We start from the raw sequence: 18,039 nt of genomic DNA, 5'->3' as shown, positions 1-18,039 counted from the left end.
GCGCACGGCCGCGGGACAGCAGCCAGGGAGCGCGGCGCCGCCGCGGAGGCAGTGCTTGCCGTCCCGGCCGCCGCTTCCTGCCCGCTTTGGAGAGAGCGATGTTCCCGCACCGCCGACTGCGAAGAGGACCCGCACCTCCCAGCCGCCGCGACTTCTCCCCCAGGAGAGACGTTCCTGCAGCACCTCCTGTGTAAAGCCACGGACTTCTTAAGAGCCCGAGTTTCACGCTTCAGCCAGGGAGGGGTACGGATGCACAGCATTTCCTCTTGCTGCTCTCCCTGGCAGTCTGCGCAGCAGATGGATCTATCCATCTTCCCTGTGTGGCCTTTGCTTGTCTTCCAGGTGCGCCTTAGGAAGCCGCCCAGGCATTCAGCTCTTGCTGGTCCAGGAGCTTGCTTTGAAACTGGCACAGGGAAAGGACATGCCAAAAGAGCTGGCCCAGGTGCAGCTTAATTTCCTAGAGGAAGATCTGCAGAGGAAAAGATTCAAACGTTGTGATGTCTGAGGGGAAAAGAAAAAAGGAAAAAAAGAAAAGGAGAAAGGGTTGTAATTCTTAGTCCTGGATGTCCTAGTAAGCCAGAAACTTGTGACACAGTAAATTGCTTGCTCCGAGAGGGTTTGACACATTCCTTGCAATTAATAATAAATGACAAAGTCTTAATCAGGAAACAAAATTACAACGTACAATGAACCCATTTTTTTGTACGACATACTGTACATGTGAATCTGTTTCAGGAGCAAAAAGCAGGGCCAGTAGATTCAGATAGCCTTGTTGCAATCTAGTATCCTATCAGGAGAATGGATTCTGTAACAACAGCAGGGAAAAATACAAATTTACAGAATATATGGTTTTCACTTTTCAGTATGAATGGAAAAAAAGTAATTTATAAATTCTTTTTATATATGGTCAGTATTTTCTAAAATTGTAGTTGTTGGTTTCAAGACTTAAGCAATTCCTGAACTTGAGCACAATCAATACACCAGTAACAACTCTGTACAGAAGAAAATCCTCAAGTCTGTGACAGAAACAAATTTCAGATGCTTCAGAGTCTACAGTAAAATCTCCCAGCTGCATCTGACTGAATTCTGCTTGTTTTATTCAAGCAATCCCATTCATAGAACAGGGACAAATCCAGAGCTTTGCCTGGATCTTGCCTACTGGGAGACACTATCTTCTGAAACACTGGCTGGTGATTCAGTTTTACTCTGAAGCTTTTAAAGACCTTATCTGCCTCTAAAGTCAGCAGAAACAGGAGTAGACCATACGCGTTTAAAATAAAAGGTCAGTGCTGTGCAAAATAACAGAAACACATAACTGTGTGTCACTTAACAATACCTACTCCTCTGTAGTCTTAAAAACACTCTCACATTTTATAATCATTTTGAAATTAAGGCCTAAACACACGTTAAAAGAAATCCAAAGTAAATCAGAAAGTTTAGGATCAGATTCCATTCCTAATTACTGTAATTAACAAACAAGTCCCTACAATTTAAGGACTGGTTTGCTCAGTATTTTTTACATAGACCCCTTTTATCTAAGTTAAGAACTTTTAAATCATCTCTTTTTACATGAAAACATAAATTCCTGCTCAAATTGTTTTAATATGGTATAAAATGAGACTTCTAGACTTAGACAAATAAGATCATTCATAATCCTTTTTTGTTCTTTTGTCTCTCCTTCTTCTACGGCAACTAAAACATCTAAAAGCTGATAATCTCTCAGACAGATACAAATGTGTATTTCCACATTCATATCAACAGTGACTGATACCAAGTATTTCAGATTTAACATCAAGAAAGAATTTATCTTGTTGCTTCAGTTCAGTGCGTCGGGAAGTTAATTCAACTAAAAGAGGAAGGATGTCCATTGTACATTATGGATCCCTGAAGCAGCACCGCTGTCAACTCTTGAGGGTGCTATTCTTCCATCTCAAAGTAGATGTTGCCTCTAGTAGCTATAAGCTAGGGAGGGATTAGAAAAGCTGCTCCAAAATTCTGAACAGCACTGAAAGTCATTTATACAAAGTCAGTTGTACTGGTTTCTGTTAGTAGGGAAGGAAATAGAAAAGAAAATCATATTTGCTTTATAAAAGTTAATGTTGTGATTGTTGGTGTTTTTAATAGCACCAGAACACTGAATTCCCACTCACTTCCCCCGGACTCAGCTCTTATCTTGTTCTCAGGCCTTTGACTCCTGTAGGCTGCAAAAGGAGTTCCCTCGTGCGTGCAGCTATAATATGCAGGCTGGCTTTAAATACTGAGTGGGTAGTATAGGACCCTGCTTTTTGATCCAAGGGTTTGGAAGTATGTATAGAATATGACACAGGTAGGAATCAGAGTTCCATTATCCAATTATTTTACTGCCTTGTTAAATTAGAATATTTCATTGCTAATGACAAAGCTCCAGAATGCCTTGTCTGCGGGCAAAGCTCTTTTTGGGGTGATTGCCAGCCCAGCCCAGCCCCTCCTCTCTCCCACCTGGGGAGGGAGCGGAGAAAAGGGTACAGAGTTGGCCAAGAGCAGAGATGGGCACTATGGAGCAGGAAGAACAGTACAGCTGCCCCAGGGAATGACAGGGGGACAATATCCTCAGCTGGGGAGAGCACGGTGCCGTGAACACACCAGGGGAGCAGGCAGGGATGGGGCAGTAGTTTTCTGTGTGAATAGAGAGCTGGCAACCTACCATCTTACGTCTTGCGCTGTAATAAAACACAAACTTCTCCCCTTTCCTGTACTTCCTGCCCCAGGGAGGGGAAACACGATCCTGTACCTGCAAAAGCTGCCACACCATGACAATTTTCAAAGGAAGAGTCTTTATGTGCCAAAGCCAGTCTCCTTGGAGGCCCGTAGATCAGTATGCAGCATGGTGTGACAAGTAAAGGCAACCTTCCCTTTAGCTGGGAAAGGCAGCTGGTGACTGATTACTGTTTATGATGTGCGAAGTATGTCCAATGACAGATGATTAAATTACTTATCATTATGGTTTTTCTCCTTTGGAGAAGCAATGCTTAAAACTCCAGGGGTGAAAAACCTTAAATTAAGCTATCTTTTTCTTCTCTTTTCTTACCATTCCCCTTGTCTTCAGGGTCTCTATGGCTATGTCCTCAACCTGTGCTGTCCTTGTGCTTTACTCACTTCTGGCTCCTGAGAGCTCAGTCATTTGCAATTACTATGCTAGTTGACTGGGAGCATCTTTTCACTTTCTTCTGCCTGACTACTGCTCACTTCCTTTCGAAGTGGGGCTCATAACTCAACCTGTTTCCAGCTTGTCTCCTGCAATTATGTATGATCAGGCTATGAAACTGCAAGTGGTTTACCTGTCCCCATTTTTTTTTACATTGTTAATGAGCCACTAAATACATAGTTTCTCTTTTATAGTTAGTCTCATATTTCAATGATTATACTCATGGTGCCCAGAATATTATGAGTGCTTTTCAGATATTGGATTAAGTTCTATCCCAAAGAAGGTACTGCTGAAATATCAGGAAAAAGTATGTGACAGTTTTGCTCCTCATCTCTCATCCTACTGTTTTCTTTCTATTAGACTGTCACTTTTGCCTCAAGACTTCCTCCAATCATGTAATAGAGTTCTTCTATTAATATGTATCAATCATCCCCATGCTCAATATTTGGTCTATCCACAAATCATCCATTCACTCTCTAGTCTTTTACATCAGACTTGCCTTCTTTCCCACCTGAATTTATTTTTCCATTTTCTATCTTGCAAATGTTAATGTTTTTTCTCACCATGAATAGCTGACAATCGTTAATTCATTCACACTTGCATCTTCCTGGGAGATGGAGCACTGTTGCTACTTTCTGTTTTACAGCTAGAGAGCTGGGAAACTGAATGAGTTGCCAAGGCCACACAGGAAAGAAGTGGCAAAGTAAGGAATTTCGGCCTTCCATGTCCCGAGCTAGTATCACAGCCAGTGTCCAAAAATCCCACTGCTGCTTCCCTATATTTGAAATACTTTATTTTTCACACTTCCTTGCTATTTCTACATTTTTGATGAAAAATTTAAATTACCTTTTACCTTGAAATACATTTATTTCTGAAGTGAATTGCCAAGAAAATGTCATTCTTTTCCCTTTGATTTTGCCATCGTGTGGCTTAAGGAAACATATAGAAAATACAGCTTATTTTTATAGACCCTGCCTCTACCCCGCTGAATTGAGCATGAAGACTCTCCCTGATCTGTGTAGGAACTGGTTCAGACCCTTAGCTAACAGAAAAACTGCACAGCAGAACAGTAATAGGGCAGTTAACAACACACTCCTGACTCAGTTCCCAACTCTGCTTTTAGGGGCAGAGTGTTCCCAAATACTCTCTAAAGATTGCAGCTACGAGTATATGGCTACCTACTTCTCATCATATCATCCATGATATAATCCCAAAAAGGAGATTTAATCTGCTGGTAAATCCAGAAAATGGAAACATAGCTCCCTACCTGCATTTGCATGCAGTTAACTCTGAATTCAGGCCTTTAACTTAGATGTCACATGAGCTGTGTAGGGAACTTAGGCTCACAACTGCAAATGCCCCAGAACTGCACCTAAAATGAAATACATACCATAGACATAACACAGACAGGTGTCTTTATGCTTGTCATGCATAAAGCCAGCTGGAATCTACATCTGAGTTAGCATCATTATTTAAGGAAATCCTGCTATTTAGAACAATAGCATCCCCTCACTCATACAAGTCATTCTGATGTCAAAAGTGTGTTACGACTATCAGCTCCTCCTACAAATACTCATTTGCAGTATTAAGTAGCAGCTAAAGCTGAACAAATATTGCTAACTGTCCTAGAGCATATCTCCACGAACATAGCACTGTGACACTGAATCACAGGAAAAAAATACCCATTTGTCTATTACATGTGCTTTGATTTGGCATTAATACTTCAAAAACATTTATGCAGTCATCCTGTAGCAGTATTCATACATATGTTTTTAATGTAACAGGTAGTTTACTGGGGTAACCACAACTTTGGCAACAGGCAAGGAGATCAAAAAGTCAATCTCCAATCTTCTGGTTTTCAGAAGGTACATTTGCAAAGCTGAGTTAATAAATTTTGGGAAGGCCGCTGAAATAATGAAGAACCTTACCACTGACTTAAATACAACTATTTATGGACCTCAAAGATTTTTTTTTTTTTTTAAAAAAAAAGATGGTACAGCATGGCTTAGGCTTTATCATCCTAAGCAGTCCTTGTTTGCACTGCAGACATGATCTTGGGGGTATCTGCAAAAAAAAAAAAAAAAAAAAAAAATATATATATATATATATACATACACACACACACACACACACACACACAAACATGCTACAAACGTTCCAGAAGTATAGCAAAAGATCCTTTGCTACACGAAGAATTTACAATCAAAAGAACAAGATATGAGAAGTGAGAAGTAAAGCACAAGAAAGGAAGAGGAAGACCAGCTTGCAAAAATAAGTTCATGCAATTTCTTAATTATGTATTTTAACTTGTGACACATCCTGCCACAAAACTTAGCCCCTGACATGGATCTAGTGCTCCTCTCCAAATCATAGAATCAGTAAGGTTGGAAGGGACCTCTGGAGATCATCTAGTCCAACCGCCCTGCTCAGCAGGGTCACCTAGAGCATGTTAGACAGGGTTGCATCCAGGCAGGCCTTAAATACCTCCAGAGAAGGAGACTCCACCACCTCTCTGGGCAACCTGTTCCAGCGCTCCGTCACTCCCACAGTGAAGAAATTCCCCCTCACATTCAAACAGAACTTCTTGTGCTTCAATTTCTGCCCATTGCCTCTTGTCCTGTCACTTGGGACATCCGAAAAGAGTTTGCCCGTCCCCTCGACACCCTCCCTTCAGGTACTTACTCACATTGATAAGACCCCCCCTCAGTCTTCTCATCCCCAAAGCTGAAGAGGCCCAGCTCCCGCAGCCGTTCCTCACGGGGCAGATGCTCCAGCCCTCTGATCATCTTTGTAGCCCTGCACTGGACTCTCTCCAGTAGCTCCATGTCTCTCTCGTACTGGGGAGCCCAGAACTGGACACAGAACTCGAGATGAGGCCTCCCCAGGGCTGAGTAGAGGGGCAGGATCACCTCCCTAGACCTGCTGGCAACAGTCTAAATCTACTCTACATACTCTTCTTGGGATGAGATTAGTTCAGGAATCTAAATTGATCTGAAGAGTAGAAATGTGGTAAAAAGTTACATTCTGTAGCATAGCAGAGATATGAAAGCTTTAGGCTAGCACTCCACACAGAAGTACATCTCTGACTGTGTTGGGAACTTCAGCTGGATGAAAAATGCACAAGGTTCATTAGAGAACTCAGGGATCTAATGAGCTTTTTGCATTACCATTTCCCTTACATTCAAGTTATTGTGTGATTCGCAAGTGACACAATGAGATAGTCTCACTATCCTGTAGGTCATATTTTTTGATTCTTAGTCTGCAAACTTGCCATGCTCAAACTATCTATGGAATAAAGTGCTAGGAGGTGGAGACTCCAAAATAATACACCTTTGGTGCAACCCATCAATTACTAGTGTCATAAAGAGTTTGACTTCAATGACAGAAGGCTTTGGGGGCCAGATTTAGCTCATATTTTAAAATGTCAGGTTTTGTGAAACACGGAATCTACACAAATAGAAAGCAGTTCTAACGCTCAGAGTGGAGGCTGTCTTGTACCTGAAAGTTTGACCTTACTGTTCAACTTTCTCTAATTATCCCACTACCAACCCAGGGATTACTGGCATGAGTAATCTAAGCAGGAGTTGGCCTACTAAATGTAATGAAAAATGTCAAAGGCTCCAAGAGGGAAGGGAGTCACAAGGAAGCTTTGGAAAGTTCTTAGAGTTAGCAGGGGAGGTCACAAGAGACTCCTAACCGCTGATCAAAGAAACAGCCAGTACACGGGAAACAACAGAAACACAGTGGAAGCAAATCAGTCAGAGGCAATCTCGGCTTGAAAATGATTGCAGTTTCCTTATCAGTTTAAAGCCAATAATAGTGATACTTCTTGGATCAGTCAGGATTCCTCCTGACTCTACTCAGAATAACTGCAGCACAAAGAGACCTAAGAAGTAGCTTATGTTCACAGGTTCGAATACCGTGCTGAAATTCCCATCTGCAGCACGGTGACCCTGCCGCAGAGTGATTTCACTGCCAGGCTGAACACGTGGCAGGCTGATGGGGCAGCATYGACTCTCGTGGAACCACCAGCGGGTGATGAGAGATAGGGCCCTTCACTCCCTGCAGGGATTTCAAAGGTCACCGGAGAACATCCAGCAAAACATCCAGTTGGCACTCCCAGCTGCAGAGATAACACCTATTTTGCCTTCTAAGTCTTCACAGAAGGGTTACACACAGCAATATTCAGCACTGCAGTCCTGTTAATAAAAATAAGGAGAGATTACTTACTCCTGCATGAGTCCTGTAAAACCTCTGCATTTATATTTTTCTGTTCAAACTAGAATTTTCTGCTTTAGGTAAAACAAGACTTTATCTTGTTTTAAGTGCAATAAGAGCGGAGCGAGTTAACTACAAACTAGGTGAATCTGACGATCARTAGATTTCTTCTGAATGGCTCACAGTCCTTCAAAAATTTATAAACTAAAGCAGGGAGGTAACAAAGATTTTTAAAAGTTTTATAGTAAAACAGTACTGACTACCTCAACCTATGATGTTTGAAGCAGATCCTTGCATAATTTTTAAAGGCAGCTTACAGCTGAGCTACTGAATGCTTCAAACAAACACTTTCAAAATTCACATGAATAAAACCAGAGTACTACTTTTGATGGAAGATATCATCTTTATCATTTGTTTTATGGAAGTAAGCATAAAAATGATTTTATTTTTTGTTTGCAAGAATGTTTCAGAAACTAAAAATCCACTGATAATGCTAGTCTACTTGCAAGAAGTTTTCATGCTGAAATGCTCATAAAGCAATGCTGAAAAGGCATTGCCCTTCAACTAGGAGATGGAAACAATGTCATGTGACTTACTTGAGCAACTGATTCATATACTTAATAGCTGGGCTAAGTATAATCAAAGCTAATCATTCAGCAAGAGCCCAGGGCTGAGAGGTTTCTAATTCCAAACAAAAAGCCCTTGTAAACTACTTGTGTTTCTAAGTGAAAAACGCACCAACTATGCAATCAGCTCCCTATACTGCAAAAATGCGTATTCTTTTTTCTCCTACTACCGTGATTAAAGATAGGAGCTGGGTGTAAGTTGTTGGAGCCTAAATGATCTACTCTGAATAATATTTAATTGTTTAGACCTGGAAGAATTATCTTGCACAAATTATATGTAATATATTACTACTACCATAAATCCTACATTTCTTAACAAACTCAACATTCTATTGAGTTAACAGCAAATGTGAGCAGTACAAATATTTATGACATACTTGTGGTAAATAGGACGTAACGTGAAATGTAATATAACAAAGAAAATTTGATTTAAAAAAGACCTATATTTTTAAAAAGCATGTAAACTTTCCAGATTTTTAATGAGTTTCACTACACTAAAAAGAATTCTCAAAACATATTTTAGTTGGATGCTAGAGTATTGAATTTTAATAAAATATATGATTTTAAAAGGAAAATGATGATTCAAAAAATTGCATGCTACAGAGCCCACAACATGGAGAGGATCCATACTGCTTATCCGTAATCTTGCACTCCGCAGCCAAAAGTGAAGGACAGAAAATGTAACTCAGCACAGAACCCTTTTGCTCCCCAGTTAGAGAAACAATTCCTGACAGCTACCATAGCCAATACAGCTGGTATTTAGGTTGGATAAGAAAGTACAGTTGATAGTAGGTCAGTATTTTCCACAAAAAGAAGCTATTCCAAACCAGCACAAATATTCTGGCACCTTTTAGAAAGGCTTAGGAGACATAAGCATTTATATAACTGAACATGGGTCTTATGGATCATTTATATTTAATTTAAGACATCAAGAGATCATTCGAATCTTAAGTTGTGTCTAGACCTCTCACCACATGGAAATGATTTTTCTCCTTTATTAAAAAAGTGAAATAAACAGTGGTTACCCAGCACAGCATGTCACTGATAACAGTCTGAGGCCCTTGCTCCCTTCTTTTGTACAGAAGTGCAAAACACTGTGGGTCTCCTAACTATGGCTGTCTCTTGTACAAATCCATGTAAGCTCAGCTGCCAATTCCACAGCACTTGCAAAAATGTGGGCCTATATTTTATGGAAGATAATCAAACCCTATGTATTTGTGTCTCTGTTATGCTAAGATGAGCATTATAGTGTTTTGCAGGATGAAACTAGATGATGACACTGTCCTTAAGGAGAAAAAAAAAAAATCAATTGATTACACAGTTAAATCTTTCTTCAAAAATTGTTACACCATTCCCTGATTCTAGCTTGAAAACAATAGAGAAAATAAATTAGTGTATTCAGAAACAGCACACAGACTTTTACATTTCTACCAGGACTACAGAAGCATGAGTCTGAAGAGTCTGGGATGTATAATATAATAATATGCACGCATGCATTATGCATCCTGTTATTTCCTACAGAAATAAAACTTTTGTGATCATGGTGTCCGTGTGAGCATCTCCACAATGTTTCTTTAATAACATTGCATCCTTTGGCTGATCTGAAACAAATCTGAAAAACAGAGATCCTGGAAGTATTTAAAGTCTTGCCAGTCTTGTGCAGACATGTAACATAGATCCCATAAACGCACCAACAGCAGGAAAAATCATCCTGTAGATTTGCCTTATATTAGGCACCAGAGTATCCACCTGCAAAAAAGGCTAAACATTCAAACTGTGAGACATGCTTCAAGTGGAGTTCATGTCTTATCAATTAAAAACTAAGTCTTCAGGAAACAGACTTTGTTCTGTTGCCCCTTGGCCTATTTGCTTCAGTGGGCTCAGAGCTAGTCAGTCAAATTCCCTTGTAGGACTGGAAAATTATTCCTTGGGTCTATACATTTGGGGCTAAAAACAATCCTATCCAGTGGAGGTATCAAGCTAAGTCTATTGAAAAGCTTTCCAAAAGTCTGTTTAAAGCACTGAGAAAGGACTAAGAGCATTCAAGTATTTTAACTTTACAATAGTTCAGATATCAATGCTTCTCTAGTATCTGAGAGCTGTCTGCGAACTCCCATTAAAATTATGGCCACAGTGAGTGTTCATTACCTAATAAAATCCAGACACATATGGACTATTTGAGAATATCTACAGTATTCTCTACTGATACCATAAACCAGAGCTTAATAAATGTCTCTGCATTAGAAGAATGTTCAAATGAATGAAATATTTTGTTACAAATCTAACCGCACTTAATGTATTGCCATTTGTGCCCAAGGCTTTCCAGTTATTATGGCGCCAGTGCAGCACAACGTCCCACATTAACTTCTTAGCTAATTAACTTAGTCTCCCACAGCTGGAGTTTTCAAACACTGGTTGCCTGCATGCATATTCCTATTGGGAGCACAAATACACCTGTGTGCACTCATCCTTTCTTCATGTCTTCTGGAAAAAAAAAAAGTGTGTGTTACACCTCACTTTTGTCTCACCTGTGGAATCCCTTAATGTCAAAAGGGCTGTACAGAAGAAGGAAAAAAAGGACAAAAGGTGAAGGTGCACATAATACACCTCAAAGAATTTCAGATCCTGGTAATTCAACTGCCAAACCACATTTCCACTGAGACTGTGGTTGACTTCAAAGCAATGCTTGTATTCCCTGGAGGGAGTACTCAAAAATCTAGACAAACAATTGTGACTGATTTACTGTATTCATTTTCAGTTTCGAAGGTTTCTACAATAGCATATGCCTTGGTAAAGTCCTCTTATACTTAGCAGATACCAGATAGGCAGAAGAAAATCCGCAGGGAAGCCACTATGCCTTAGTGGAATGACTTTCAGTCCCTGCTAGTATTACATTGAACACCAGTGCAGATGCATCCCTGGGAGTCTGAGAGAGCTGGTTCAGGCCATTTTAAAGTACTTTATGTTTCAATCAACTTTTCTTGCGCACGTTACTCTTTCACGCCGTATTTTGGCAGACAGGCTGGGAATCACTGACATCAATGTTACTGTAATACTGCTGATCCTAAATTCTTTCTTCAGACAAAAATCCTGATGATTTCAACCAAATAAATCATGCTCAAGGCAGGAAAACCCATTTGATGGTGGACAATTCAGATGAAGGACAGTTTCCTATACTGATACAGGAAACAGCTGAGTTTGTTTTTAAGACAGGTGAGCTACAGACCTCAAAGGGTATTTTAGAGGCAGAAGGAACATAAAGCCTTTCCTGACTATCTGAGAGAAATCTAATCTGTTTGCTGTCAAGAGGAGAGAAAATCAGATGAGCCTTCTCCACTGATATTGCTGCCACTAGCACACATTACCAAAGTGGCTATTTCCACCAATCTGCTTGCAGTGTTTATATTCAATGGAAACCTACTGGTATCTTGTAATTTCACTATGGCAGAGATATTCAGGTGCTTGCAAGTACAAATGTAATCGCTTTGTTCTTCTGGGAGCCTAGAGTACATTAGGAAGTACACAGAGCCAAAGAGCCGGGGGACCTGCCCTTTAGAATTTGCTTCCATTTCAGGATGTAGAAAAATAAAAGGCCTTTCTGCCAGTTAATTCATCAAACCTGGAGAATCAGCTTTCTGGGAAGAGGATGGCACTGTTGCGGTAAGCACTTCCTTTCTTTTCTGTTGGAAAGACGACATACACCGTACTCCCTGACAGAAGTATTGCTGTCACTGACGTCCAGAACAAAATTCTCCTAGAAGTTAGCAGCAGCAGCTCAATGACAGACATTCTGTAGTTGCCAGTATACTTTCTTAAAATGTCCTCCCACATTTTTGTATCATTCAGGTATAAATAACTCATTTTCTATTCATTTCTATTAACAGGAAACAGGCATGGTAAACAGCCAGGGAGACTATCCCCTCACCAGCACTCTGGCAAGTTCTCTGTTTCTTTTTCCTTCTCAAGTGTCTCTTCTCCAAGCTTCTATGGTATTTCAAAAGTCATAATGGGTTGCAGGGCACCATTGGTAAGAAAGAAGTTTGGGTCCTTATTCTCCCAACACCATCAGAGTGAGAAAGAAACAGAACTATGCCTTTTCAATTTCACTGTTTTTTTGTAAAGGCATTTATTTTAGGTTTCTGTTCTGAAGAACCAGGGTAAAATTCATCCCTAAAACTATTTACTTTTCTTGGTATCATATGAATAAGGCAAAATTCTTCATTAGAGTATTCCCCGTGACAAATAATGCCCCAGTAATTATGGGTGGGGATTTTCATGCGGTGACTGATGATGCCTTGGAAAAAAGCCATGGCACTGTGCATTCAGAAGCTAAGCTATCTAAATCCTTGCAGACCTCATTTATGCTTTTGGGAATATAGGACAGGTGTGGCAGTTACTAAACCTGGATACTTGAGAATTCACCTCTTATTCCCAGGTGTGGGCCATTAATTCTCGCTCAGACTTGTTCAGTTCTAACAAGTCTCTTTTGAACCAGATTTTATATATACATGTATATGCACACAATACACACCATTTTCATTTGAATTATCTGTTGTTTTTTAATCACTTTTAGCTATGCAGCTTCATCTTGCCTAACATTTTACATACAGACGTCAGTAAAAAACAATATTGATCAGTGGCTGTCTAAAAAATCCCCAACACTTATCAGAAAAAAAAATGCACATTGCATTAAGCTTAGTACAGCTACTGAAGAAGCTCAGCTAAAACTCAAGCCAGGCCCCAGCAAAATTCACAACAAAGGTTACACCAACTCTAATTGCAGCACTAGGTGTCAAAGCAAAACCAGAGAACATCTAAACACAATCATACCTTGACAAGAACTGTAAAATCCTTGTTAAAACATAGTACTCCTTTTTGTTAGACGCTCTTCCAAAAATCTGAACACTTCAGGGTAATGTGACACACCTAAAGCTTTCTCCCAGACCTTCAGTGACACGTTCATTTTTTTTCAAAGTCACATACCTACAACACAGCTCCTAATTCCATATTCAGATATCTGAACATAAGGTCACAGACAGTAAGCCTCAGCAACCTCACTGACTTTGAAAGGACTTGTGGCTACTGAACACTAATGAACATCTGGCAATTTTTATTTACTTAATATATGTTGGTCATCTACTAAGCAGTTCTCTGAAATACTTGAGAGAATGACATATTTGAAATTTTTAAAAGCATATACTTTTGTTAAAGTATTTTTATGTACAGAGAATTATCATGAAGAGACTTGAAGTAATGATGGCCTTCCACCTCCAAATCCCTCAAGACGTCACTGCTGTGGTGGTACGCTTCTCAGATGAAAGCACCAGCTTGCAAAAAAGAAGTATGCATTGGTATCAGGGAACTTGCACAGGATGTGGCTTGATAAACGAGTAGTGTGAAGCACAAATTCCTGACAGCACAATGGCTAAGGATAGGCTGGGTAAGGGTTTCGCACAAAAAATAGATTGCTCTTCAACAAAATTTTTGTGAACAAAAAGGCCTCTGATGGTCAATTGTAAAACAAACAAAAAAAAACCCCAAACAACCAACAAAAAAAACAAGTCTACCAACAAAAATAATGGATGAAAACACGAACCTAATAAAAATGGGCATAAATGGCTCCTTTACCCATGTACCTGGCTGATTCCAAAAGTGCTGCAGAAGATGTGAGGGCAAAGCAAATAGCTGTTTGCTTGTTGGCCCTTCTACTTCTGGGAAACCTTCTCTTTACTCTGCCCATGTCACTGAATTAATCTCTTTCATAAAGCAGTATGATTTACTCTAGACATTTCAGTAACTTTGACATTTTGATAACTGCAAATAGGGAAAGTAGGATTAGAAGATGCAGTAGAAGGAGAATTAGAAACTGTAAATACTTTGTTGCAAGAATTATTAGCTGCTTACAGAAAAAGAACAAAGGCATTGGATTTTTCCTGTAAATGAACTCCAGGCAGTGTTACAATAAAATGGATGTTTGCTATTAGAATAGAATGTTTCTTTTCTTTACTTAGCATTTTCTAGAACAAAAGTACTGCAACTTTCCAAGGCTACAGTGAGTCAGTGCTAGAATTAGAAGTACAGTCCTGAAATAGTGATTACCACTAAGCAATGCTTCCTCTCCTTTCTCTTTACCTATTCATAAAGGCTGCTACTGACAAATACTCTATTAATAGTCAAGTTTCTACTGTTTAAACCATTTGGATTCTACCATATCAGGTTGAGAAACTACTGAGAAATTGTGTTTTTCAAGTGAAAGCTTTTTCAAACAAATGAAAAAACACAGGTATTGGTAAGAGCTTTTTTCTTTTTTCTCCTTTCTGAATCTGCAGTTTTTGAACACAGCCAGATTCCTGATAAATGAAACTCAGCAGCTCTTTTGCTTTTTGGAGCTTTTATAACCTTAGCTATACAAGATCTAGATTTCTAACAATATTATTTTGATCTTGGTGTAAGTCAGTCCTAAATACAAGAAATACTTCCTGTAAAATCAAGGTGCAAGGCAATCACAAGAAGAAGGTTTTACTAACATAAGATGAGAGAGAACCTCTGTTACAGACTGCATTTCTGGGATATCCCTGAAAGAATGTCATCTACTTGGTGAACACAAGGAATGTGATCATGTTCAAGAAATTCTGTCTAGTTTTGAACAAATCTACCTTGAGAGGTTTAACAGTTGCTAACAAAAGCTTTTATAACAACACTCATAATAGCAATGTGAACTAACTTTTCTTTTTGTCCTCTTTCTTTCATATGAACACAGGCAGCAACACATTGCTACTGCTGCTTTCTAATTATTGGTTCAATATTCTGTTATAATGTAACTCTAGATGATTAAAATTGAAACACTAAATGGTGGCGGTGGGGAATTACAGATCTGTGTCCCTTCAGCTTCTGGATGGCTTCTACAGAAAGACAGAAGGTTTTGGTATCATTTAATATATTTGCCTTCAAATACATTAGCACATTTTACATCACAGCCTGGCACCGTGTCTTTTTACCTAAGGGGTCTATTTATTTCCACTTGTAAAATATTAAAAAGTACTATTATATAGATACATATAATTTCTTCTGTTCTAAAGGAAAGCAAGTGATTGAATTGTCATTTAGAGGAGTTCAAAATGCACAGATGTTAGAAGAAAAACTACTCAGTAACATCATATGTGAAAGGTAAACCTTCAATAGAAATGTGCAAGTCTGAAGTAAAAAGTCCAGTAAAAGACTAAACAGTAGGGAAATGGAGGTAAAGAACTGAATCTTACAGCAAAAGAAAAAAGAAATTTTAAGTGCAGGTTGCAGTCCAGCGTGTGTGTATGGTTTCTATTTTAGAATAAAGAATTAACTGCCCATGAAGAACAAGCACAAACACTGGAATGAGACACAAAATAAAAATGATTGAAAACAAGACAAAACAGTTTTCACACACTGTAAGTGGAAGTTTGCAGAGAACTTCTTAAACATATTTTTGAGGGTTAGGCAGCATACTGAACTCTGCAGTGCAGAGTTCATATATACTCTGCACTCTGCACATATCTACTCTGTTCAACATACTCAATTTTAATTTTGGGAGTATTGCAGCTAACCAGAGGCTGCACCCTTTAAAATTCAGTACAGTAAGTACAACCTCTGGTTACCTGCAATACCCCCTAAACCAATTAATCAGTAATATAAATTGTATGTATCATAGAATTGGTAAGGTTGGAAGGGACCTCTGGAGATCATCTAGTCCAGCCCTCAAGCGAGTGGCCCATACGGGGATCGAACCTTGGCATTATTAGCACCATGCTCTAACCAACTGAGCTTTACCCCAAGAGACTCCTCTCCCATTTACACCTTCTGCCTCCAATTCCCACAGACTGTTTCTTTTTCTAATACCATTTCTGCCTCTAATTGTGATTTTCTGTAGATTATTTGAGGATGCTGAATAATTGTGTCATTTTTATTTCAAGCAATAGGACATTTAAAGAATCATAAGACTGGATTATACAGGCAAAAATAAGATACTATTAAAGCTAATAAATACTATTACGTACAGTCTCGTGGGTAGAGTGTTGTTATGGGAACCCACTCAGAACCAGAGTGGAAAAGGATTCCACCCCAGCAGGGACTGACCTGCTTATGATGCCAGACCCCAGAGCTACTGCACAGCTCACATAACTTATGAATAAGCAGGTAAGGTGTACATTTCCACAGCATGCCTGAAAAGCAGTTGTCTACATGTTTTTACAATTACTTTTTAGGCTTTTCTCATCATATTCTATTTTTACTGCAACACCATGGGAAGAAAAGAATTTACCTTACAAACTCTTAAGTACACTGTGTGATGGTTTTCATGTGACAGGATACAATGCCAACCAAGCCTTGGAACTACTTAAGTGTGTAGAATTATGTATGGACTTCAATGTTTAAAGTAGCAGACTCTAAGAGTATGAGTAGGTCTACATTGTATTTTCCTCAGCTTTCTTTGATGAGGAATAATGAATGGTCATAAAATGCTCTACAATCCCAGAAAAGCACTCTAAGAGCACACACTCACTTAACTATTATAAACAGAGGATAATGTTTAATGCTTACCTGGAATTTTTGCTCTAGTTATAGATGGATGAGTCACCATCAGGGAAAACGTAACAGTTTCAACTGACAAAAAAAAATTAGAAATGTTAAAACAAATACTTGATAACTGACAAACAAACAGTATGTTCATAGTAATGAGCTAAGTAAAATCTGTTTGCCCAGACTAATCCCCAAAATTTTTCTGCAAAGGATGTTTATTTTCCACAGGGCTTTACAAAAACAACAACAAAAATCCACACAACATCAGAAAGCCATAAAAACAGCAAATAAAAATAATTCTATCTACTTTACTGAGCTATCCAACAGTGTTTACAAATCTGATTCTTCTCATTCTTCTTTTGCAGACATAGAGTGTATTTCACAGAAAGGTCTCTATGTGCTAAACTGGAGCAGCACAAACTTAGAAACCTCTCTGCTAAACAAAAGCTATTTCCCACATTAGTCTTTTGGATGCCTGTACACCTGAGCCTGTTCAAACTTTATTACCTTATAAACTGACAAGTTTCAGAATTGCCTACTACAAATACAATGATCCACAGGTGTGTGTATGTTCTCCATTCAAAGAGCTACAATCACATTTTATGCATGTAAAACTTAAGAGATGTGAGCAATTATCTTTATAGAGCACGTGCTCAGATATAACTTGAGAAATGCAAACCAAAACATTTGGGAAGTTATAAGGGCTAAAAATCCTTCTAGAGAAAAACTGAATAGCAAATATATAGCAACAAAACCTTGCATATTCCTTCTACAACGCTGAACTCCGGGGCTGAGCTGTTAGCTCATCCGCCTGTCTGCGGCCCTTTTTCTGAGCACGTGTGAAGTTTCTGAGAAAGGAAATAACCAAGAGCCCAGGACATTTCGGACTTCGCCGTAACTCCCACTGCCAAGAGCCGCCCCAGCCTCGCGTGGCCGCTCCTTCGTGAGGAGCCCGGCCCGCGTGGCCGTCCGGTGCGGCCCAGGCAGGGCTACGCGTGGGCAACGGCTCGGGGTTGGGGGGGGGTCGCCCCTCGGCGCCGCGGCGCCACCGCCGCTGCTCGGGCCCGGCGCGACGCAGCCGGCATCTTGCTGGCGCCCGCCCGCCTGAGGGGAGCGGGGGCCTCCCGCGGCGGCCTCGCAGCCGCGCCGCAGCACGCGGCTTCACCCGCCACCGCGGCGGCGCGGGGCGGCGCGGGGCCCCCCGGGGCCGGGCCGGGCCTGCCGCCATGCCCCACCCGGCCTACCCCCGGGGGGCGCGCGGCCTCGCCCTTTAAGAGTGTTGACGGGCGCCTGATTGGCCGCCGCCGCTGCCAATCCGAGCGGGGATTGCATCATGCCCCGGCAGGAGCCTCGCCGCCCATTGGCGGGCGGGCGGCGAGGGGGCGGGAGCAGCGCGGGGAGGGTTTCGCAATCGCCGCTCGCCCGCACTCAACACTTTAAAGAAAGAGACTCGGGCCCGGC

The 18,039-nt window shown here is 40.4% G+C and overlaps 1 long non-coding RNA gene across 1 annotated transcript; it reads right to left on the bottom strand.

Annotated features, from left to right (window-relative positions):
• Positions 1-5,339: 5,339 nt before the first annotated feature.
• LOC146596473 (uncharacterized) lies at positions 5,340-17,711 on the bottom strand. Its single transcript, XR_014895711.1, has 3 exons — positions 17,334-17,711; positions 16,600-16,662; positions 5,340-7,383 (listed from the first exon to the last, which is right to left on the bottom strand). It is a non-coding gene; the product is annotated as an uncharacterized LOC146596473 (long non-coding RNA).
• Positions 17,712-18,039: the final 328 nt, after the last annotated feature.

Source organism: Rhea americana, unplaced genomic scaffold, assembly GCF_003343005.1.
Source record: "Rhea americana isolate MKP2758 unplaced genomic scaffold, rheAme1 scaffold_20, whole genome shotgun sequence".
NCBI classification, from domain to species: Eukaryota; Metazoa; Chordata; class Aves; order Rheiformes; family Rheidae; genus Rhea; species Rhea americana.
The sequence above is the reverse complement of the archived record's forward strand: the minus strand, read 5'-3'. Positions and strand labels throughout refer to the sequence as shown.